General features: G+C 46.0%; 1 protein-coding gene across 2 annotated transcripts in view; it reads left to right on the top strand.

Annotated features, from left to right (window-relative positions):
* Positions 1-1,485: 1,485 nt before the first annotated feature.
* The window catches only part of SLC38A1 (solute carrier family 38 member 1), a 42,554-nt gene continuing 36,157 nt past the window's right edge, over positions 1,486-7,882 (top strand). For both annotated transcript variants that reach the window (XR_009418461.1, XM_059471739.1), the window contains exon 1: positions 1,486-1,650. The gene's annotated coding sequence lies outside the window, so the exon portion shown is untranslated. The remainder of the gene's footprint in view (positions 1,651-7,882) is intronic.

Here is a 7,882-nt window from a genome sequence, read left to right as displayed (position 1 = left end):
TCTGGGTTCCTCAGCACAGGCGACACATGGGGCTCTGGAGCAGTGGGGTCCTGGTGATGACGATAGGTATGGAGCCCCTCTCCTATGAGAAAAGGCTGAAAGAGTTGGTGTTTTTCAGCCTGGGGAAAAGAAGGCTCCAAGGAGGCCTTATTGTGGCCTTTCACTACCTACAGGGGGCCTATAAGAAAGAGAGTGACAAACTTTTTAGCAGGGCCTGTTGCAATAGGACAAGGGTCTAAACTGAGGAGAGTCAATTTAGATTAGATATAAGGAAAATGAGGGCGGTGAAACACTGAAAGACATTTCCCAGAGGGGTGGTGGATCCCTGAAAACATTCAAAGACAGGCTGGATGGGGCTCTGAGCAAATTGATATAGCTGAGAATGTCCTTGTTCATTGCTGGGAGTTGCACTAGATGACTTTTAAAGGTCCTTCCAACCCAAACTGTTCTATGATTCTGTGAACTGCTCTACTGGGGAAAAAATTTAAAATTGTGAAAATACCAAAACAGAAATCCAATTTCTGTATGCAAATCAGTAATTTGAAAACCACAGTTCTTCATGTGTGTCATCTGCCTTTTTGGCCTGACATTTATGAGACATAGCAATGGAAATTCCAGAGCAAGCACCTCAAGAAGCTTATGAAAGAGTTGCCATGAAAGCTTCCCAGAAGCCATTACCGTCCATGGGTAGCGAGGCAAACTGCACCCAAACCCACAGGCTCCATCACCCTTTCATTCTTTGCCTTGTGATACCCCATGCAAGTCATGTGTTCTGTAGGGGAGGGCAGCCAAGGACAGCTGCAATACCATCTTGCTTCAGGTTAGTTCTTGAAAAGTTTTTTCCAAGCCAAAAAGCTCATGCAATGCTTTCTAGATATTAGGATGGAAATAACAAGCTACAGTAAATCATCCGTGCATTGGATTCCCCCGTTCATTTTAAGGAAGGCGTCTTGCCCCAGCAGGAAATACTCCGACCTCCTGCACAAATGGCAGCATTTTCAGCATATACCTTTTGCATGACACAACAGGAAATCGGCTAACACAATAGTGACAGATCTTCCGTAGCCATTTCAAGTCACAAAAATCCTGCCTGGCTGCCAGGAGGGGTTCTCCAACCGTGCGTGAAAAAAAATTACTGTCTTTTGTAAAAAGAGTTTAAATTTTTTTTTTTTTTAAGGAAAGGTGTTGAAGGTCCATGCGGCGGGGGAGCGGTGCGTGCCGGGGTCCCGGGGGTGCCCTGCCCGGACCGTGTGAGCGGCCGCCCCGCGGAGCCCCCGCGCCCCGCAGCACCTGAAGGCGCGGCCCCGGCGCCGGCCCCGCGCGGCGCGCGCCCGGCGCGCTCCCGCCAGCCCGCCCACCTCCACATGCACACACCCGCGGCGGGAGGAGGAAGGGCATCTCTCTCGTCGTTTTCGTTTCGCCAGTTTCATTTACCCCCCTTCTCCCCCCTTTCTCTCCTTCTTCTTCTTCTTCTTCTTCTTCTTCTTCTTCTTCTTCTTCTTCTTCTTCTTCTTCTTCTTTCTTTTTTTTTTTTTTCAATTAAATTTTATTTTATTTTTATCACTGTAATTATTTGTCGGGGTTCCCCAGTCGGATCCCGGCGGAAAAGGTGGATCGCTTCTCGGAGGGTCCCCGCGGCTCCTGGGGAAGGTAGGCAGCAGCGGCTAATGCAAGGGGAGGGAGGGATGGGGCCGCGGCTCCCCGCGCCCCCTTTGTCTCCGCGCCGCGGCCGCGCAGCGCGGGCCGGAGCCCGGAGCCCGCCGCCGCCCGCGCTTTGTCCCCGCCGTGTGCGCAGCCCTCCCCCATCCCCTGCCAAACGAGTCTGCTCGCCCCTGGTGCTGCCCAGTGCGAACCCTAAAAACGCGAGCAGCCAGCCGGGCGGGGCTCGGGGAGCCCGACGGGGCGGAGGGGACGAGGGGACGGGCGGCCATGCGGCATCTTCCGCGGCTGGGGCGCGCTGCCGCGCCGGAGGCGGGAGCGATGCTGCCCTCGCCGACTGCTGAGGCGGGCAGCAGTTTGTGGAAAAAAACCACCAACAAACAAAACCCGCAGAAATAAAACAAAAACCTGGCAGTCTGCGGCTACGGGCTTCCGCTGGCGGCGAAAAAAAAATGTAGTATTAATAAATGAGTTTGCCCCTTATGACGGCCGGGTGGCGGGTGCCGCAGCCCGGGCAGGGTGCGCGGCCGCGGTGTGGCCGTGCCCGGGGAACGTTCCTGCCTTTCCCTTAAGGCCAGCGCTGCCATGGGGTCAGTGCAAGTTTTACGGTATTCGGAAAATGCAGTCCGGGCCCATGGCGCGCACGCGTGTGCGTGGTGCCCGTAAATACATAGTAACAGCTGAGGTGGTCGCTTTCCGTGAGCCAAGGCGAGAACAAAAAGAGGCCCCGGTGAATGCCCGGGGTGCCTTGGCTCACGTGTGTGGGCGTCCAGCACGCTCTTGTGGCTGGGGGCTTGTTCCATTGTTCTGCAGAGTTCGTAATGCAACCTGTAGCATTAGGATATGTCTGTTTCCTTGTGAGGGAGGAGACCATGAGGTGTGTAAAGCTGTGCTTTGTTTATGTGACATTGCAAGGACTGAAATAAACCCTGGATCTGGCAGCTGGTTTTATGGAAGGAGAAGCTGTAGTTTTCTTGCGCTACCAGCTGAACTCGCCTCATGTCCGCAGGCTATTCAGAATCCCAGACTGCTGTGGGGCATATCTACCAACCTTTAATCCAAATTATAAATAGGAACCTGTGCTCTTCTTCCTTCATCTTTGGGTTTGTTTGGCTTTTACTTGTGCATGAAAGGCAAAATAACATAGAACATTGTTCTAGAAATAAAGTGTAAGAAAAAGATACATTTTAGTTGATAAAATATATTGCAGGAATAAAAAGCATAACAAAGCAAAAATCCCCTATATTCTGAGAATAACCTTCATAGATCAGAAGAAATAAAAACAGCTGCAGGAGGAGAAAGAAACAGCATCCTCCATCTAAATTTTACTTCATTTGCTACCAAAACACCAACTTCGTTTAAAAAGCCTCCAAAAGGACATTCCATCTGTTGCTGAAGGATATAGGTATCAATAACTGCCCTTTCCAGGCTAGAAGCCCATGCCGAAATGGCGCTGAAATCCGCTTTGCAAAACCTGCGTGAAATCTCCGAACTGCCATATTGCTGGTGAGCAGGGGCCTTCTGCTGAGGCTCGGTGGAAATTCACTGACTAAAATGGGATCTGCTTCACTGTCGTGCTGAATGACTCCTATTTGACTTTGCCTTTTCGGAAGGTCGGGTTTTTTTCTTTTTAAGAGGCACCATAGAGAGAGCACTTCACTGAAGCACACTGCAGCATCCTCTGTCTCGTCACTTGAGACTATTTATGCTGTAGTTGGACCAACTGGGCTCTCCAGCCTGGGTGAGGATGAGAGACGGCTGTTGGCAGTGAGCACCAAGCTGCACATACCCGTGTGAAGAGGATTATCCCCTGAGTTTGAGGCTTTCTGCAGACTGCTGTAAAATGTGGAGAATCAATTGTCCTTCGTGCCCAAATCCTGCTTTTTACAAGGGTACTAAAGGGTGGAAGGGGAGGCAGTGCTCTCTCGGCCTTCCTGCTTGGACAATGCTCATCCTGGGTCTCTGTCCTACATTTTGTCTGTGTTTGCCGTTTTGGGAGCTTGTTCTTAGCAGTGTAAGAGTGGTGACTGAGCAGAAATGGGACTCTCTCCTGTGCTCTTCTCTCTCTTTTTAGCATCTTGTTCATTTCTGTTGGAATCTGCGTAGCAACTAACATGATAATAACCATCACTTACAAGTTTGTATTGTGAAGACAAGTGGATGTTATGGAACTATTTAAATATTTTAAGCCTGAATTCAGTTTTCTTTCTGATTGATACTTACTGCTGTGACCTTAATCCAATCCAAGAAGTTTGAGCAGCTGCTCCTGGGAAAAATGGCAGCTTTTACATGTTTTGCAGTTAGTGCTTAAAATATTTACCCAAGCTTATCAGGTAAATATTGCTTCAAGTCACTTACAGTCAAGAAAACTGAGGCAGAGATATTACTTGTAAACTGGGGCAGAGGAAAAGTGAGTTACACATGAACTTACACAAAGGATTCTCCCTTCTGTAGTACAAAAGTTTACTTAAATGGGAATTTCAAAGCTGCTGTTTAACCCTTAGAAATACATCTGGGTAGTGTGTTTTGTTGCAGTGACCCATAAAGCCCCACTCATACAAAATTTCCACTCTCTGTGGAAGACAAGAGCGTGTTTATTTGTGACGGTGTGTTGTGGGATCTCTTCTGAAAACCAAGACTGTCGAGAGGATTTCACAAAGAAATATAATTAGGAAAAAATGTGACTATATTCCTCTGCCAAATGCCTTTCCTAATTTGACTGGGAAGGGCTCTAAACAAAAATGTACTTAAGACCATTTTCCTTTATGGCTCATCTTTAAGTGTTTTGCCTAAAGTAATGAATCACTTGGTGAATCAGACTGGGATTTTATGGTTTCTTATTTGCCTGCCTTTGATCAGCTGAGTAGCCTGTCGAAACTTAATTTGGGACTGTCTTCCCTTTCTTCATGGCAGCATGGAAGGGCAGTGTGGACAGTGATGGGGGAGAGCAGGAACGTTTTCCTGTTGCAGCACAAGGTTGTGCACTACCAAGAGAATGGCTGACTATCCACATTTGTTCTCATCACTTCTGTTTTATGGCACCCTTTTCTGAGCTTCCTTCCCAAGACTTCTGACACTTGTTTTCCCACCCCCTATCTTATCTTTTAACTGTTTCCATCCTGCATGCTGTGGGGGTTGTGAGAGAGAGGAGCCTGGGGATGAGAGGGGGCGGCTTGCAGACACCAAGCAAATGGCTGCAGCAGCGCCAAGGCCTTCTGGCCACCGTGCTGCCCTCATCCTGGCACTGCCCCGATGGGCAGGACAGTGCCAGCACCCTGTTGGTTCTGTGTGGCACCTGGACCCAGCTGGGACACCACTGGGGCTTCCACTGTGGCTGCAGTCTGCTGCAGAGGGGCAGAGCTGAGGAGCTGGAGGCAATGACATTTCAAGCACTGCAGATGCTTGCTCAGTGGATGTGAGTCAGTCTAATTTCCAAGCTCTTTGTTATCTCAGTGGCTCTTCTGTCATTTCTCCATTTTGTCCTTTCTGTAGATGAGGAGTAAGTCTGGAGCTTTATGTCCCTCATGTCAGGTGTCACCAATGCAGAACAAAAAGCTGATAGTTGCTTCCCTGCCTCCCAGTGTGATACTGTTACGTATAAAGTCTATTCTTGCTTTCTGTCATTTAAGTGAATAGTTCGTACGCAGAGTTTCAGTCTCTGTGTTTCATTATTTATATCCATGGTGTCTTACTGGCCACACTGCTCTTTGAAAAACTTTCAAAAGTATCACCAAAGAATCACATCTCAGGCTTTGCAGGGCTAAAAACAACTTGTGTGAAACTCGAGTGCAGGGTTCTGATGACTTGTAACCAACCAAGTTTTTCTTGGCAATACTCTCTTTGAGAAGAAAGTTGAGTCACATTTTGTCTTTTGAGCAAATTATCTTGATTTCCATAGTTCAAAGTGCTTAGTGTGTCTTGGATATTTACCAGCCCCAAGACCATTTGACTGCAGGAAGTGTGCAGTGAATGAAATTCCCAGTGGAAGGGCATATTGCAAAAACCATACCCAGAGATGGACTAGATGTGGTCCAGATTGACCACTTGCCCAAATGCCTCTCATGTACTGGGTCAGCTTTTGAGCAGCCACGTGCCTTAAGATTACACTTATGGAACTGTGTCATTTACAGGATATGAAAAAAACGTGAAATAAGCCATTGTGATTACTACCAGGAGTGATGATGTTCTTTTTAGAAACACAGCTTCTGACTAAGTGTTTTCTGAGATTATACCTCTTCCATGCCTAGAAAGGATTCATGCATGAACCAGAAGAAATAGATTGTCTGTATTATCATATTTTTTCCAAACATAAAGTTTTTGATCCCATTACTGCTCTTGTGGAATTTTTACAGTCCAGGAAAATGAAGTTGCAGGGATTTTTTTTTATGTTTCACAAGTCAACAGAAAAATTAATACAGTTCTTGGAATATGTTTTAATGGCTTGTGAAGGTCTCTGTGTCCTTGAAAATAATAAGCTCATTTTTTCTTCTTGTGTCATCTCATAGTCCTCCTGAAGTTGTGACCAGTTGTAATCTTTCCCATATTCTGCAAGGAGCACACAGCAAATAAATTATCTGTAATGGCTTTTACAAGACATATAATGGGAGATTTAAAGAGAAAGCCAAGTTGCTAGGCCAGAGCAATGCTTTTCTACCAAACAGAGGAGCTGGGTCAGCTACCAAACACAGATCCTTGAGGTTTGTTTTGAAGAGTCATTAGCTCTTTGCTGATCTTCTCTCCGGCTGATGCCTTTTACAAGAAGGAGTGCTTGCCCATTTGAGTAGAAAAATTTGAAGCAAGAGCAAAATTCAGATTTGTCCTTTATGATTTACTAAGTATTTGTCTGGAAGAAGAGGTTTGGTTGTGAGTCTCTGGAGGTTTTCCTTTCAAGAAGTTAAAAGCTGAGTAGTAGGACAGAGTAGTAGGCACAGTGGCTGAGGTGATTGGAATTTCTGCAGTTACTATTAATGTGATTATTTACTGTCTTTCAATTTGAATTAGGAATAAAGCTCAGCCTAAGAACTCTTGCCAACATAGCATTTTTATTTGCATGTCTTTTAAGACATTTCTTGAATGAAAAGGCCGTAGAAGTACAAATATTACCCTGCTGCTTCCGTTATAGCTCAGTATCAACATATGGTGAATTTTTATTAGTTGAAACAATTTTGGGATTTTTTTCTCACAGCACTAGTGGCATGTACACTTGAGGTGGCAACTTGCTCAGCTATCCCAGCATTGAATCTCCTTTTGGGAACAAAGCTATTGCAATTGCAGGGAACAGCTCAGTGTCACTGCAGACCCCTCCCATGGGTCAGGGGATTGTCCTCCAGCAGCAGGCTCTGCTGTAGGGGACAAGGGACAGGTCTGGAGTGGACACTGGATTTGTTGGGAATTAAGCTATTGACATGATCCCTAACCTTCTGGGATTTTAGATTTTATTTAGGCTCTGTGATTTGTCCCATGAGTGAACTTGAAGTTTAGACTAGGTGATTTGGGGATGAAACTCATATGACCACCTATACTCCATTGACTGTGGAGAGTGCCCAGAGTAATTAGCAGTGACAAAGTGTTTTCTCTGTATATCTCTAAGATGAAGTTATTGCAAAAATTTTGTGATTTACATAGTGTTTTATTCCTGGTATCACACTTGTATCACCCTTTGTCTCTAAATCTTCAAGCACTTCACAAACTGAGTATTAGTGTTGCTATTATCATCTTAATTTTATAGGTGGAGATGCAGAGGACATGTTGGTTTTACTTTGCCAGAGATCTGTGATGAGTTCATGCCATGACAATGAAAACCTCAGTTCCCAGCCCCACCACTCTCTCCTTACCCACCTCATGTTTTGACGCTGAGATTAGGTTTTCTCATACTTGGCAGTGCTATGCATTATTTGATTCAAGATTTTTTTCTTTGTTTTTGTTATGGTGGTTTTTTAGTAAATCACTTGCCCTAGCAAGAATCTGACACATATTCAGAGATATGCCCACTGTCATGATGCTTCAGGAGCAACTTGTCTGTCTGAAACATGAAATCTGCTGAAATGGTTGCTGGTGCTTCAGCTTGCTCTAAGATTTTGCTCTGTCCTATAGAATCATGGAAGGGTTTGTGTTGGAAAAGAGCTTCAAGATCACCTCATTCCAACCCCTCTCCCATGGGCGAGGACACGTTCCACTACACCAGGTTGTACAAAGCCCTATCCAGCCTGACCTTGGAACAGCT

This window comes from Ammospiza nelsoni, chromosome 5, assembly GCF_027579445.1.
Source record: "Ammospiza nelsoni isolate bAmmNel1 chromosome 5, bAmmNel1.pri, whole genome shotgun sequence".
Classification (NCBI taxonomy): Eukaryota; Metazoa; Chordata; class Aves; order Passeriformes; family Passerellidae; genus Ammospiza; species Ammospiza nelsoni.
The sequence above is the reverse complement of the archived record's forward strand: the minus strand, read 5'-3'. Positions and strand labels throughout refer to the sequence as shown.